This window comes from Heterodontus francisci, chromosome 34 (genome assembly GCF_036365525.1).
Source record: "Heterodontus francisci isolate sHetFra1 chromosome 34, sHetFra1.hap1, whole genome shotgun sequence".
Lineage (NCBI taxonomy): Eukaryota > Metazoa > Chordata > Chondrichthyes > Heterodontiformes > Heterodontidae > Heterodontus > Heterodontus francisci.
In genome coordinates this window covers 4766128-4784084 of record NC_090404.1, presented here as the reverse complement: position 1 = coordinate 4784084, position 17957 = coordinate 4766128, and the positions used below count along the sequence as shown (strand labels likewise).

At 40.4% G+C, this 17957-nt stretch overlaps 1 pseudogene; it reads left to right on the top strand.

Annotated features, from left to right (window-relative positions):
* The first annotated feature begins 5275 nt into the window (after positions 1 to 5275).
* Positions 5276 to 17941, top strand: LOC137348940 (Ig heavy chain C region-like; annotated as a pseudogene).
* Positions 17942 to 17957: the final 16 nt, after the last annotated feature.

Below are 17957 nucleotides of genomic sequence, written 5' to 3'. Positions count from 1 at the left end.
AGCGGGTGGTAATGACTTGGAAATTGCTGTCCACAAAGGTGGTGGAAGCAGAGACAATAAATGACTTCAAAAAGAAATTGGATGGTCATTTGAAGGAAATAGACTTGCAGGGATACGAGGATCGAGTGAGGCAGTGAGGCTGACTGAAAAGCTCTGTGGAGAGCCAGCATGTACTCAATGGGCCGAATGGCCTCCGTCTGTGCCGTAAATGACTCTCTAATTCTATGACTCTAGGCGATATGAGGGCGAAGACAAATGACAGAGGAAATTGTTATGATCTGGAATGCAATTCCTGAAAGGGGGGAAGTAGATTGAACAATAACTTTTGAAAGGGAATTTCATAGATATTTCAAATGGAAAAAGAATGCACGATTTTGGCGAAATAACAGGGGGGAGTGGAATAATTGGATAGTTTGTCAAAGAGCTGGTACAGTCCTGAAAGGCTGAATGGCCTCCTTCTCAGCTTTATCATTCGAGCAGTGTATGATTTACTTGCTCAATGCATCACTCCTTTTTACAACTATCGTTAGGAAAAAAGACCAAAAATTGTTGCATTTCTCTCGGGCCTTTCACGACCAGAGGACCTCTCAAAAACGCTGCAACTAATGAACTACTTGTGAACTACCGTCACTTTCGGAATGTCGGAAATGCAGCATCCAATTTGCATAAAGCAAACATACGAACATGCGAATTGGGAGCAGCAGCAGGCCACTCGTCCCCTCCAATAACAGCAATACGATGATGACCAGATAGTCTGTTTTTGTGAGGTCGGTTGAGGGATAAATACTGATCAGAACACCTGGTAGAACTCGCCGGCACTTGTTCGAAATAGTGCCATGGGATCCTTTACACCTGAGAGAGCAGACAGCGCCTTGGGTTCTTGTCCCATCTGAAAGACGATACCTCTGACAGTGCAGCATTCCACTGTAGTTCCAGTGTAATTTTTGTGCTCAGGTCCTAGAGTAGAACATGAAACTGGGACCTGCAAACACAGAGTGGAGAGTGGTACCAACCAAGCCACGGCTGATGATCAAGGGTCATTGCTCATTAAAATATAGATCAAGGAGGAATAAGTAAATGGAACTCCAGGCATTCACAGTTAAATTCCATTATAGATACAGTGTTAAATCAGGCAGAATCCGGATCACTCAGGTCATTCCCCCGTATGGTTCAGAACGGCAGGTAGTCAGTACAGAGTGCAGGAGGAAATTCTTTTCTAAACTTTGCCAGTTTTGATGAAAGGTCACAGACCTGAACCATGAACTTTGCTTCTCTCTCCACAGATGCTGCCAGACCTGCTGAGCTTTTCCAGCACTTTTTGTTTTTGTTATAGTTAGTACAGTCACTGTCTGTGGGTGTGACCTTGAATCCAACACGAGGATAACTCTGCCATTCTGGGAATTGTATTGTAATATTCAACCAATTTTTAATTTGTTCCTGCGATGTGGGCGTCGCTGGATAGGCCAGCATTTATTGCCCATCCCTAATTGCCCTTGAACTGAGTGTCTGTCTAGTCCATTTCAGAGGACAGTTAAGAGTCAACCACATCGGCGTGGGTCTGGAGTCACATGTAGTCCAGACCAGAAAAGGACAGCACATTTCCTTCCCTAAATGACAATAGTGCATCAGATGGGTCTTCACAACAATCCACAATGATATCATGGTCACCCATTTTTGATCGACAAGGGAATCAAAGGTTATCGGGGATTGGTGGGGGAGGGTTTTGGGGCAAGCAAGAAAGTGGTGTTAAGGCCACAACAAGTTCAGCCATGATCTTCTTAAATGGCGGAGCATTCTTGAGGGGCTGAATGGCCTACTCCTGCCTCTATTTCTTATGTTCTTATCACAGTGACCCTATACCATCAGCCTCAGTAAATCTCACTGATGTACTGAACTCGTGAACAATAGTGCATGAATGGACTAAATGGAGAGGCTCTGGGAAATGTGGCTGAAGGAGTTAAGGACATTTGAATTTGGGACCACAGTGTGCTCTACCCACATGTTATATTTCACTGTGGCCAATGACTGACACTGAATATATGGCGGTGAAGAAAGTTACAGTTTATTCTCCTTTTATCTGTGTTCTTTAGAATGGCGTGAATGGACCAGTATAACAGAGGAATAAGTATTTACAGAGAGAAGTGGAAAATGTATCCAATGATTTTCTATATTGCTGATGTGTTTGAAGTAATTCGAGTTGAGTGCTTTGATGTACATGAAAGGACCACATGTTCAGAAATATTACAATCGTCCCTTCATAACCCAGTCATATTCTCCCTTTATATCTTTGTGATAAATGTGCCCCATTAGTAGAGATACCGCAGGGATATCACCATGCTTTTTGTGACTTGATCTCGTTACTTCTGGATATCCGAGGGATTGAAATGATCCAGAAAATCAGGAAGAACTGGAAGGCGTCAAAGTAATGCAAATGAAATAAAGAGGCGGCTTCCTGTTAGGAATAGTCAATCACAAAGATGTGGTTGTAGAACAGCATCTTTCAGGCCCATCTATCTATCTGTCCATCTATTCATTCCACGCATCCATCAATCTGTTCATCAGTACGTGAAACAAAACGTTTAGACATTCAGGAGATCTCTTCTGCTCAGTGCCAAACCTTCACTTTTATTCTATTCCTCACCAACCCCACCACTTTCACACAGCCTATTACATGTCTAACCTTTGCCAGTTCTGATGAAAGTTTATGGAGAAGCAAACAGCACTGAAACTGGCCCTTCGGCTCACCGAGTCTGTGCCAACCAACAACCACCCATTTATACTAATCCTACGTTAATCCCATATTCCCTACCACATACCCACACTAGGAGTAATTTACAATAGCCAATTTACCCATCGACCTGCAAGTCTTTGGCTGTGGGAAGAAAGCAGAGTACCCGGCAGAAGCCCACGCGGTCACAAGGAGAACTCCACACAGGCAGTACCCGAATCCAGGTCACTGGAATTGTGAGGCTGCAGTGCTAACCACTGTGCCACTGTGTCACCTACTGCACAGACGTTAAACGTTAACTCTGTTTCTTTCTCCACAGTTGCTGCCAGACCTGCTGAGTATGTCCAACACTTTCCACTTTGATGTCAGAATTTCAGCATCAGCAGTATTTTGCTTTTATTCAGCCATCCAACTATCTAGTCATCCCTGCATCGTTGCAGCTATGCCTCCATCCACGCAAACAAGCATGTTTATCAATTACAGAATGTATTTTCTCTCTGAGGCCCACACTATCTATCTATCTATCTATCTATCTATCTATCTATCTATCTATCTATCTATCTATCTATCTATCTATCTATCTATCTATCCATCTATTTATCTATCTATCCATCCATCTATCTGTCTCTCCATCCGTCTGTCTGTCTGTCTATCTATCTATCTATCTATCTATCTATCTATCTATCTATCTATCTATCTATCTGTCTGTCTATCTATCTATCTATCTATCTATCTATCTATCTGTCTATCTGTCCGTCCGTCTGTCTGTCTGTCTATCTATCTATCTATCTATCTATCTATCTATCTATCTATCTATCTATCTATCTATCTATCTATCCATCTATCGATTACAATGTTATGATATGCTGCACAGTTCCTCAGACTGTTGGTCCGAAAAGGGTGTCTGAGACAGTGGATATATTTCCTTTGCTGAGAGATGGGAACAGTTCACCTAGGTAAGCAACTGAAAAAAATAAAATTAACTCCAGTATTGTTGCTGGGCAGATTTGTTTCCCAATAGGCCTCATTGACAATGGTAAGGGTTTGAAGTTGGTTTGCAGCCAAGCGGTCAGTAACGAGGAAACAGATCTTTGATTTACTGCACAGAACCCCAGATGCTTCCTGTAAATGACATTGCTGTTTGAGTCTCCCTGATGGCAGTCGGCTGGGTTGGTGCCAAATACTGTGTGGGGCAGATTAGTGTGAATATGAATGGACAAAGGTGGCATTTAACCATTTAAATATTAACTATTCAGCAGCGCTCTTACAAAAAATAAATCATTTCACGGTATCAAGTCTAAAGAATGATTTTCGGTAAACTCACTGCTCATATCATTATCAACTGGGAGCGAAAAATAATAAATTGACACGTGACAATTAAATATTATTCTGAATCATTAAGACCATTTATTTCTACTGCATGAAGTTCTGGAGAGAGATTTTAATGACCCCCCACACCCACATCGGAAATAGAAAATTGGGAATCGTATATTAAATAAAGAAATAGGTGGAATTGCTCTGAAGCCGCTGCATTTCCTTGAATTTTCTCACAGAGCTGTGTATCACATTCAAACTATAAAGACTCTTTCATTGCTGATAACAGCTGTGGACAGTTTAATATCTGATAATTTGGATTGCATATCCATCCCTCTCAGTGGAGATATCAGTGGTTAGAGAAATGCCCACTTTGTGATCCGTTTCCACAACAAATAAAGCGTTTCTTTTTGTGATATTTTGTAGCATAGCTTTAAGTCCTGATATACTGTGTTCCTGATACCAGTGCGTGTTAAACAGTCTGTCGTTATTAATGTTAGCTGCAATGATCTGGGTATCAGGGATAGATTTCCTGATTACCGTATTGATTCTGATTCACTAGATTCTCTTTTTCCAAAGCTGATATGAATTTTACGTATCAAGGCAAGCGGACTTCTGCATTCGGTAATTTTAAAAGGACTGGCGTCAGGAGCAGCTCGAGAAATGCAGACAGAGAGAAAGACTTGTATAATACGAGGCGTTTCTATTCATTCTGATCCTAAATCGTATAACTACAGCCATTCAAATTGAAAATAAAATCACTTTACTTATGTCCCGCATTTAATTGCATAAATTGATAACAATTCAAATTATCGGGGACACTTCACTGGTACGGATCAAAGGGAGATGAATTGATACATACTATCAGTAACTTTAGACCTTGGTAACGTAATTTAATCTTAGTGATTCACATCCCCTGTGATGAGTTGAGGAAATAAAGGGATTTAATTCACAGTGCACAATGCAATTGTTTATTACTGACACATTCTTCACTGCAACAGTTCCATTTAGTACCGAGTAACACATTGCATTGAAACCACACAGCCAACTGACTATCCCTGGATACCGATAAAAAGTTCACATTTAATAATAACTCAGTGTAATGATATGAGTCTATTCTGTTGATGATGTGGAAGATGGGACGTGGATCCAGTAACCGCCTCTATCAGGGAAGCAATAGGCGGCGCCTGTAACCTCGCCCCCTTCTGCCGGGTATTTAAATGCCGGTCACTGGGACCGCAATACAACAGTACGGGAGTCGGTTTGCTCAGTGAGTTCTTACCAGAACCATTACCCCCAAATTGCCAGAAAGATGAGGTCGGCGATTTCTCTCAGTCTGTTACTGGTTTTCTTATCCCGTGAGTAGTTTTTACTGTCCGAGTCTCTCACTGTTACCGTCTCAGTGTTAGTCTCTCTCTGGAAAGTTATAGAGTCAGGAATCATTTCACCAGGATTAATCCTCGGGGTTTTTGATATTTTTTTACAGGTGTCCATTCGGATGTCGTGTTGACTCAGCCAGAGGCAGAGACCGGGAAACCCGGAGGCTCCCTGAGACTGACCTGTAAAACCAGCGGGTTCACTCTTGGCAGCTCCAGCATGTACTGGATCCGACAGGTTCCCGGGCAGGGGCTGGAGTGGATAGTTTACTACTACAGTTCATCCAGCAACAACTACGCCCCGGAGATTAAAGATCGATTTACTGCGTCCAAAGACACTTCAAAAAACATCTTCGCTTTGGACATGAAGAAACTGAAGACTGAAGACACCGCCATTTATTACTGTGCAAGAGATCACAACGAGAGGAACCAGGGCTGGACATGTACAATAACACATGGAGAGGGAATTCGACAACTTCGATCATAAACTGACGGTCAGTAATTTTATTAAATACAATATTAACGGCGTTGTTCAGAACCAGGCCATAGACCGTCTCTGACAGAGCTAGCACAGTGAAAATTCAATGGTACAAATCTCAGACACTAACCGAAGTACTGATGAGTAATTTTGTCTGTGCTGATTTTTAATGTTTACAGTGTCAGCAATTGCAGATCTGGATAAGATGCTGGTTTTAATGTGACTGAGACCTGGAGGGAGTTACTTGGTTCAATTACTCCTGCATGGTGTAAACTTTTGAATATATTCTGAATTAGATCAGAAGTGAATTTCTATTTGAAGTGAATAGTGGGAGGCAGTACTGAACAGAGAGTGAGTGCAGTATTTGTGCAGGTTCGTGTCACTGTGGGTACAGCAGTGGGTCACGGTGCTGTACAGAGCGAATTCCTCATACAAAAACCCCATACAGGGAGTTTGCACAAACCAGCGATCACTAACACGGCAGATGGTCCGTAAACAATGAGGATTAAATAAAAAATTGGGGAAATGCAATAAAGATTTGTAAAATTGCATAAAAGTCTCCAGCTTCATTCATGTTGACTGTCACGCTGAATCAGCACAGATGATTCAGAAATATTCCAATCTCCTTTATAAATATAATGACAGGTATAAACTGAATTATCTCACTGATGTACTCTTAGGGGAATCGGAATCATGTTTTTGAGAGCGCTGTGAAATGTAATCTCTGTATTTCACAGTTAACAGTCCGCCGCAGTATTTGACACGGTTTGTCTCACTGTGATATACTGGGTGGCACAGCAGTTACTGTCAATACAAAAACTCCCTCAGCACTAATTGATGATTCTGGGTCAGAGCTCGCCTTAACAATACAACTATATATACAGTGAAGTACTATTTGTGTCCAGCACTGTCCTCCTAGCACGGTTTATTTTGGATAAACGGATTAATTATTCATTCATCAGTTGGTGATTTCAATAATTGCTGATATGTTACTGTGTGAAATATAAAACATCAGGGAAATTTATAAAGAGTGAAAAGAATTATTAACACAGTTATAATTTTACAAAGAACCATCAAGATTTGATTTTGCCTCTGGAGTGTGGATATTTAAAATAATAATGGATTTCTCACTATTCTGTGCAGAGCCGGTTATTGTGTGACCCAGCCCAGGGAATGTAACACTGTGACTATCTTGACTACTGGGGACAAGGGACCATGGTGACGGTGACTGCAGGTAAGAAAAATACATTTATTCATTAACTATTTTATTTGTGTTTTTAATTTTATATTTCTGTTTTTTGTCATGATACATTCGTTCACTGAAAAGTGGATTTGGTGGATTCTATATTGCGAATTTGTTGCAATGTTTTACGTGATTCTGCTGCTAAAGGATTAAAGAACTTAATGGTTTCTTTACACACGGTGCTGTTGAAGGATTCAGCGCCAGATTGATGTGATTTGGTGTTTATTTGTTGATGGGACTGAGTGTTTGGGCTACTTTAAATACCAAACTGTTGTTAAACCGTTTGACGTTTCTGCAATGTTTAATCTGGGTGACATCTAGTTGCTGCAGGTTTTCTGATCTAATAGAAACAATAAGTCTTTAAATATGTTTGAAATAAAATTATGCAGAAAGCTTCAGTGGTCAAAAATAGCCTTCTGATATTTTGATCTATTTTTATTTGTGGTAATTAAATTGCTATCTATCAATCTACTGCTTACGAATGCTCATATGTAATACAATAAATTTTGATGTAATTAAGAACTGCAGAAATAACAAATTTGCAGCTTTGGCCAGATTTACATTAATATAACCTCACTTTCAATAATGCAGTGATATCAGGCAATATCAATGAAATATGCTACAGAATCAATATTAATTTATTAAACATGCTCTCTGTACTAACAAATCTGCTGCCTTTATTTTATATATTTGGTAATTCAGAGACAGGCAGGCTCGGTGGATTCTGTATTGAGATTTTTTTTTGGGATGTTACATTTGATTCTACTGAAAGTGATTGTGAAATTAAGCTGCTTCGCCTTGAAACGTACTGAGGCGGGATTCAGCCCCTCAGTGATGTGAGTTGGAGCTTATCTGCTGAGGAGAGTGTGTCTCTGTGTTCCAAAGTAAAATTTGTAAAACTATTTGGCGTTTCTGCTTTGTTTAACCCGGGTGACATCGAGCGGCTGCAGGTTTTCTGATCAAATGGATACATTCTATTTGTTTGAAACTGCTTCAAAGACGATTCGAAAGCCGGATAACAGGCAGATTTCAGAAATAAAATAAAAAGATATTTCAAGGCATTTAAAAAAATTTAAATGATAATTGCAGATTGAACTGTTAAGTCATGGTTTGTAACGCTCCTTCAATCCGTGAAATGTTACTGCAATTACAAACTGAATAAGTAGCAGGTTTGCAGATTGGAGAGTAAAATTAATACAATTCAAACAATTATAATGCGGCAATATGTCCTCATATAAACCAAATACGCTTTCATATTAATATCGATTCATTATTCAAGAATCGTCTTTTACAGTTCTGGCGTGCCAAGCGCACAATTGTCGTGACCGGAAAACTTTATGACTGGAGACTATTTTTAATTGTGCTTGAAATTATTTCAATAAGAGTGTACTTATTCCAGTGCTGTTTTCAGGTTAATGAGCGCTTTTAAATTAATTGTGATATTCCTGATTAAAACAGGTGAATGTCAGCTTGTATTTACTTACAACTTAAATAGGCGTTGTAAATTGCAGTTTGTCAGTGTAATATATCTGTCCGGTTATTACATTCTTTGCGTTCATGTTCTTCCATGTTCCTTCTTCAATGTCATTTGTTGTTGGATAGTGCGATAATTATCACTAATCTAATATTAACCATTTTCCTGGGAGAAGAGGTCAATGGCAGTCAAAGAATTGTGCATATGATTTTATTTAACTTGAAGAAACTTGCAGACTGCGTAAGGCTAAAGACAAACAAACAACACCTGGAAATTCAAGCAGATTCAATTAATTACAAAAGTTTAATGTTAGTTTTGAATTCAGTAACAACATCCTGTCTCCCATAGTTGTGCTGCACGCAGGATGGAATGATAGACAAAGAACAGATTATACCTGAGAGTTATGCTTAATAAATATTAAATTGATCCGCCAAATCTCGGCTACATTTGCTCATTAGGTTTCAATGTCACAGATGATCTGAAAGAGTTGTTTTTGTCCAGTTTTGCAGTGATCATTTTGGAACTTCTTTCAATAAAAATCAAAATATATTTTGCAATTAATTTGTGAATTACGGGAGTAAAATCTAAAAACATCGTGTGATTAAATAGTGGCAGCATAGTTACTGATCGCAAAGTGCCCGGATGTTTTAGATATTTTATCTCATATAGTTAAGATTTATAACGATATTTAAACACGGGAGAGCTGCTTTCACAAACATGCCATGTTGCAGCCCAGTTAGTGACATGTGACCCCGGCCAGGCTAAATACATTGTGTGAAATACTCGCTGAGAATGGAAGGAGCTTATAATATATCAACGCATTCAGATACCTGCCCAGTTTACAAGTTTGTAGAGAGAAAGCAGGGCGGGACGAGAAGTTATTGTTCATTTTAAATTATTGCACTGTGATTCGATTTCAGCATGAAGTAATATATTTGTCTGAAGGTTTTCATCTATTAATATGACGTTAATTATTTAATACTGATAAAGTGTCATAATAACTTAATTAAAACTCCATTAATTCACAAGGTGCCAGGCAGAAACTGGTCTTGAAGTAATATTAACTAATTTATTTATTTTTATTTATTTATAAATGATAAATGCAGTATAAAATCAGCTAACATGAATATTAGCTTAGAATATAATAGTGCTAATTCACTAAACATAAATGACCTCCCACAATTCAATAGTATACTTGCCAGGATTCCAATGAGTGCAAAATCTCAAGAATCGGAGAGATTAATTCATTATGTCTGGCAATAACTTAGAGAACAATACATTTCTTACTCAGCTGTTCTCAGCTCAATCAAGTATCACCGCAGATTTTAATGAATTAACTTTGAGCAGTGGTTCAACTAATTTTTTTTGTAAAATTGAATTATGAAATTGTGTCAAATCAGTGGGTAATCAGTTTGCAAGATACATATCTCCTGATTTTCTAAATTCTTACTCTGTCACTGAGTTCTGGTTATGGACATCTAATTTTCCTGAATGTGTATTCTTCTGATGTACTCATTTTAAGCGAAACTTTCTTACATGCTTTTAAGATTGTAAACAGACAGGGAGAAACATTTGGAGGTCGAAGGGAGTTTTTGAAATGAATATCAGTTTAATTTCAAAGAGTATACAGACTTGGAGTGGTCACAATTTGACAATTGATGAACTAGAATAAAACAGCTTCATTGAAATTGACAATTGAACAGATCTATCTGCTGAGAGCCCGATTGTTGCACCGTTTGTGTCTGTTCTGTTTCTGTGCGCCTGCTCACTGTGTCAGGACGAGGAATCCTCCCTGCAGGTTGCAAACAGACTGGTTCGTTTCATTTCAAGGAGTGCAACTTGATCCATTTAATTAAGAAACTTGTACCCCCGAGAAACCTAAAAGTTTGACTTTAAGTTTGATGAGGCGCCTCAGCAATGAGATCATAATTCCAGTCTGTGGCAGTCAGAAATAACAGTTCAGAGACACAACAGACGGACAGCAGAAGGAGATTTGGTCAGTTTGTAATCAGTAATGTACCTCCGTTGGGAGTGATTGATTCGGCAATGTAGAGGAAGTCTTCCTGTATATTTAATCTATATTGTAACTGTCCTGGGACTACTTAATGGGGACAGCGTAGAGGGAGGAATTACTCAGTATCTAAACCGGATTGAACCTGTCCTGGATATATTTGATGGGACAGCGTAGAGGGAATTTTTATTTTATATTAAACAGATGGTGTACCTGACCCAGAGTGACAGTGTAGTCTAGAGGCGGCTTTCTACGGAATTTAACACTTGCGATGTCTGAGATTACAACTCATGATAGGGCCGTATAGAGGGATCTTTACTTTGCAGCTTAACTGTCCTGTACCTGATCTGAGAATGTTTTCCCCACAGTGTTCAAGGAATCTCAATGTGCATCAAACTCATAAGCTGTGAGTCCTCGACCCAGATATATGAATATAAATTATTCAATTGTCCAGATGAAACAATGCACATGAATTGATTTTAATAATAATTCTTGGCCAAATTTTAATGAATTAATAATATTTAAACATATTAAGTTTCAGATAATTATTGAATGAGATTGGCCTGATTTTGAGTGCACTTTCAGAACAAACAGTTTCAGGAAGTGATTGTAACGCTCCAGAGACCAACGCCTGTTCTGATCTGATGGGAGACTGGACGTTATTTTGGCACCTTAAATGGAGATAGTGGAGACTCCCGCTCCGAATAACCATCATGATATTCTCATGTTTGAAATCATTATTTAGTTCTAGTATTTTCAAAAGGTGACAGTCAGTGATAAACTCTGGTGAGTTGCAATCATTGGATTGTGTCACAGCAGAGGGCACAGAGCCACTGAAGTAAGCTCTTGTGAAATTTTTGAAGTGATACAATGAGCTTGCAATCAATGTCAATCACAATATGCTTTAAGTCTCTGACAGTATCTGATTGACTCATTTGAATAAAATCGCTCAGAACCTCTTATTTTAAAAACCCTCTTTCATTATAAAAAGCAACAAAATATATGTCACAGAGATGTTAAAATTTATGAAGCCTTTCGTCCCATTAAATTGGGGATAACTAATACGACTGAGTCGGGTAGAATGATAGAAAGTTCTCGCAGAGAATTTGGCCATTCAGCCCGTCATGCCTGTGTTAGCTCTCAAAGCGCTCTCCAATTTAATCTTACAAGACAGTTTTTCCCTCATAGCCACGCAAATTAATGTCCTTCGAGGATATGTCCGGTTGCGCCTGCAGAGAACCTGCACAGACACGACGGGCTGAATGGCCTCCTTTTGTGGTGTAATCGTTCGATGCATCTGTGAAAAGCCCCCTCTGTCTGGAATGAATCCATTTTCCGCAGCCACCACCCGCCCACGCTCGTTTTTGACAATTAATTATTTTGTTACTGACCCACTTTTCAGAGGAAATAGTTTTTCCTTATCTGCTCTATCAAAACATCCCATAATTTTGAACATAACTAATCGGTAATCGCCTAACGAGAACAATTATCTCGTATAATAACTCTATATAACTGAACTCCCTCATTCCTGGCATCAGTCTGGTAAACTCCCTCGACACTCCCCACAAAGCCTTGACATCCTTTCGAAAGTGTGACGGCCAGAATTGTGCAAAAATACTCCAGCCTAATTAGTGATGAGTAATACTTTAATATGACTTCCTGGTTTTTTGTAATTCGTACTACATTTTATAAGACCAAGTATTCCATTCGCTTTCTTAACGACCTTGAAAAAAAACATTGTGAAAATGCAACTCTGGTCCCTCTACATTTCTACCCCTTGAATATCGGACCATTTAGATTGCATTAACTTTCCGTGTTGTCCCTCAAAAGTTCCAGCACTTCACATTTAACCGCATGAAATTGTATTTGCTCTGTCTCTGAACATTTCACCTGCCCATGTCCTTCTGAACTCTGATACTATCCTGCTCACTATTTGTTTAGTATCGTCTTTGACCTTCGAAATTCTACGCCCCATACCCAATACCACGTCATTATATTTAACAAAAATAATAATGACCCTATGACCAACCCAAGGGGGGATCACAATGCTTAATTCTCTCCAGTCAGAAAATCATTGGTTCACCGTCACTCTCTGTTTCCTATACCTGAACAGGTTACTCAGACCCCTTTAATCCACGCGCTTCCATTTTCCGAATGTTCTCTTACGTGACATGTTATCTAATGCCATTTGAAAGCCCATATGTCCTACTGTTGCGCCAGCATAACCAGCATCCTCTTTCACATCATATTGGTGAGCGAGCTTCCAATATCTGACCGATAGGCCTCAGGTGTTTGAATTATCCGCACAAATCAGAAGTGAGAGTTGACCATGTCAGCAATAACACTTCAGGAACTTTTGTCCTTCCTTCCATGGAACCGACTGATATTCACTCGATTTATAATGTTTAAGTAATGACAATATCAGATATTTGTAGAATATTTGTAAAATAGTCCTGATGTTCACATTATGGTCGGTGCAAGCAGCAAGAAGATGTGTCTGTAACGACACAGTCAGCAACACCAGTTCTCACTGGTGAGGGGTGGGAAGATACTTTGGAAAGTTAAATGGACCATTTAAAGTGCATCAGTCCAAATGACCGATTTTTAGGAATCGGATCTAATTCGGTTTATTATTTGAGTTGGAGGGAGAAGCAAACTCCAGAGAATCCATTCAGTCGAATAATATAGAACAGAAGTCACAATCTTCAAGTACTGAAAAGGAAAGTGATAGCTTAGAGTCATTGCCGAGTCATTAAAAACTTTAATTCCAGAAACTAGGCTGTGTAAAAATTCCCCTCTGAAATCTGTGTACGAAATGATTCAGTCCATATTTTAAAGTAGACTTCAACTATTTATTGTAAAAGTTCTTCATTATTATAGGAACATAGAAGATTAAAATGAAGTCTGGTAGAGGTGTTTTGAATAATGAATGTTTTATCCAGAAATTCAGATACCAATTTGCCCAGATCAGTGAGTTGGTCTGCAGAGGACACTGATTTAAAATCAGCGTCAAAAGAATGAAGGAAGAGTGTATGAATCTACTTTTCTACACAGGGGGTTGTTAGGATCTGGAATGTCCTATCAGAAAGAGGGCTGTAAACAGAATCTAAAATAGCTGGATAAAATGAAATTTTGAAAAGATAAGGAATTGGAAGGTCAGCGGGATCGCTGGAGTGATCTTTCACAGGCCTGATGGACCGAATGGCCTTCTTCTCAGCTATCATGTCTATGAATTTATCACCCAGGGTCATAAGCATGCTCAGATGTATTGTAGGTTTTTATGGGAAAGTAATGGTATGAATTTGCCTTGTATTCAAGTTTACAGTATTAAGTTCATTTTACAAGCACGCATTCCAATGGCACTTTTTCAGAGTAGTTGCTATATTTTTGGAGGGGGAGTGGGAGTTGGGGGGCGGGGTGGTCTGCTGGTGGTGGGGAGGGTTGCTGGGAGGAGGTGGAGGTGCGGGGAAACCCAGTAGTCAATTTGCAGAGAAGAAATTTCCAAAAACTAAATGCCGCATGTTTTTTGACCAAGTGTTGTTGATTTAGAAATAAATATTGGCCGAACAAAGTGGGGAAACTCCTCTTTCAGTTTAATCCAATGAAAAATACCTCATTGAGATAACTTCAAAAGGCTCTTAGTTTTGTAATGTGACAGGTCTTGAAAGAGAGGTGTGTTCCTGACCAGGGGACCGACAGGTGATGAACACCAAATGATGTAACTGATCGCAGCTCAAATGCGGATGAAGGTTTTAATCGGAAAATATTGGAATCAGTTTCCAGCTGGAGTCGAATTGCGAGATGTCTGGTTACTTAATAAGCATGAATCACAGTCTAACTTGTTCAATTTGCCATTCTTTCCTAGCGACACCGTCTCCCCCAACTCTTTACGGCCTGTGCTCCTGTGAACAACCCAACACCGATGGCTCCATGGCCTACGGCTGTTTGGCGATGGACTACATCCCCCAAATCACCAGCGTTTCCTGGAAGAAAGGTGAAGAACCGATCACCACTGGTTTGAAGACTTACCCGTCAGTGCTGAACAAGAAGGGAACCTACACCCTGAGCAGCCAATTAACCATCACCGAGTCAGAGGTGGGAAGCAGCAAAATCTACTGCGAGGTTCGACGCGGCGAGTCGCTCTGGATCAAGGAAATTCCAGGTTAGTGTTGTGGAAACTGTGGAAAAACAGAAAAGCTAGAAGGATCTTGTGTAGAACATTGGCTATTCCACATTTAGAGTGTTGTGCACAGTGCAGACCCCTGGAAACATCAGTTAGTGCCTGCTTGATGCAAATAACCTGTTAAAATATCAGAACAGTTTGTATCAGTTATTAACTTCTTCTAGAAATGTCTAACATGTTTTTTCTTGAAGATTGTAAAGGTGACATCGTCCATCCAACGGTTATCCTCACCCAGACTTCCAGTGAAGAAATCACAAGCAGCAGATTTGCAACTGTCGTGTGTTCAATCATCGATTTCCATCCAGAAGCAATAACCGTGAGTTGGTTGAAGGATGGACATCCCATGGAATCGGGCTTCGTCACCTCTCCCGCCTGTGAAACGAACGGGAATTTCTCAGCGACCAGTCGGCTGACAGTCCCCGCTCGGGAATGGTTCACCAACACGGTCTATACCTGCCAGGTCTCCCATCAAGCGGCCACCCAAAGCCGAAACATCACCGGATCGCCAGGTAAGATGCACAGTCCCAGGAAGCTCCACACCTTTCTGTACTCCATGTTACTGAAAGTCAGGAATTTATTGGAGTTAGTACAAAGAACAATTTCTAAATCGCCATCGTGCAGTTTTTATGTGTTATTTGGCTGTGAGTTTAGGATTTAGAAATTAGAAATTAGGATTGCTCACGGTTCAACATGTCATCACATCATGAAAGAATGTTTAGCTCTCCTGTGATGTTATATAGTGAGTGAGGTGGCCTGTATATCAGCTTTATCCTGAATGGGTTAATCATACACGGAGCAGCAATCGGCATCTGGAACCCTTTCTTGGTAACGGCCTCGGAATCAGGTGCCAGAAAGAGCATCTACCCTATTTAGAAAACTGTGTTCAATTCTGGACTGCAGAGCACAGGAAGAATGTATTGGCCTTGGGAGTGGTGCAACAAGAATTGACCATAATGATAACGGGGCTGATCGGGTTAAGTTAAGAGGACAGGTTTCACAGGCCAAACTGGTATTGCTTTGAGGACAGAAGATTAAAGGGTGATCTAATTGAGGTGGTTAAGATGTTTACTGGAATTGATGGAGTCAATGGAGAAAAATATTTCCTCGGGTGAGGAACTTCAGAACAAGGGGGCATAACCTTCAGATTAGACCATGGTCATTCAGGAATGATATCAGGAAGGGAGTATTCACACAGTAGATAGCGGTAATCTGGAATTCTCTCCCCCAACTCACTTTAGAAGCTTGACATCCATTGAAAACTTTAATGTTGCGAGTGATAGATTTCTGACAGGTAAGGGTATTAAGGGTTATACATGGGTAAACAGAATTAAGATACAATTCAGCCATCGTGTAATTGAATGGCGGAACGTGCTCGAGGGGCTGAATGGCCTAATCTTATTCTTATGCTCTTATTACAGTCCTGTGGTCAGATCGCCTTCTAACTCCAGGCCGACACATGAGAAATACTCACTCGTGGCAGATATTAGAAAACTATCTCATCCGGTATTGCGAATTATTCCTCACCACACAAAAACAAAAACCTTGGGACTGCATTTTACCGACCTTTCGCCCCTCCTCTGACTGGTTGCTGAACATTTTCATCTCCCCAAATATACTGACAAGGCACCAGAACATTAACTTTGTTTCCAGTTGGTCCTAAAATTCGTAATTTCATTCGTTTTGAGCCAGTATGAATTACATGTGTAGCTCATGTCCTAGGGTGACAGAGCCATTATATTCAGCAGAGATGTGATCCGCTTGGATGTCCCAGATTTTACAAATCGTTGCCCTTCCCATGAACGACAGTGTTGAAGCGAAAGGTGTTTTTCCCCTCCTGAAAAAAGTGATAGTTAAATACTCGCGTCCTGATCCTGAAGATGGAGATTTCTTTGACTCTCATTTCTGTTCTACAGATTCTTCCGAGTGCAATCATCCAGTAATTAAACTACTGCCACCATCAATAGAACAGGTCTTACTGGAGGCGACGGTCACCTTAACCTGCGTCGTGTCTAATGCTCCTTATGGTGTCAACGTGTCCTGGACACAAGAACAGAAGCCTTTGAAATCAGAGATTGCCGTCCAACCCGGAGAGGATCCCGACAGCGTGATCAGCACTGTAGACATCTCGACACAAGCCTGGCTGAGTGAGGCTGTGTTCTACTGTGTGGTGAGCCATCAGGATCTGCCGACTCCTCTCAGAGATGCCATCCACAAGGAAGGTGAGCAATGTGATTGAAGCAATAAATCAGATGTTGTGCTTCTTGCCGGTGTTTGTGCAAGGCCCAATTAAGTGGTTGAATGGATTACGCTGATAATTTAATTGTAATTCACTAATGAACCTCCCTGGGACCAGAGGTGATGCATTTTAAGTGATGCTAGATACGTAGATTATGGAGAAAGGAATAGAAAGAGCTGAAGTAAGGTGGGAGGAGGTCCGTGTGCAGCATAAACACCAGCATAGGCTAGCTCGTCCTAATGGCCTGCTCCTGTGCTGCAAGTTCTATGTAATTTTCCAGTCTAATCCTTTATGTTCTCAGCGAGCAGGATTGCAGCACCTCTGCACCGGCTGGAAAACAGCACAGGCCCCAGAGACGAAAAGGAAAACCTTCACAATTTCTCTCACATTTAACCACTGGTGTCATTGTCTCTGAAATTGTCTAGTTTATTGACATTTATTTTAATTTTTCAGCATGGAAAGATCTGCGGGAACCGTCTGTGTCTGTTCTCCTGCCCCCAGCAGAAGAAATCTCCGCAGAGAGGTTCCTCTCCCTCACCTGCTTAGTGCGAGGTTTCTCCCCCCGAGAGATCTTCGTCAAGTGGACCGTCAATGACAAGTCGGTGAATCCCGGCAACTACAAGAACACCGAGGTGATGGCGGAGAACGACAAGAGCTCCTTCTTCATCTACAGCCTGTTATCCATTGCAGCAAAGGAGTGGGCCAGCGGCGCTTCTTACTCCTGTGTGGTGGGACATGAAGCGATCCCCTTGAAGATCATCAACAGAACAGTTAATAAATCCAGCGGTAAACCGAGTTTTGTGAACATTTCCCTTGCACTGTTGGACACCGTTAATTCATGTCAATGAGAATTTCTCGATTGCATTTCAATTCTTAAATAAAAAAACACTATAAAGACCTTTTCTTCCAATCGC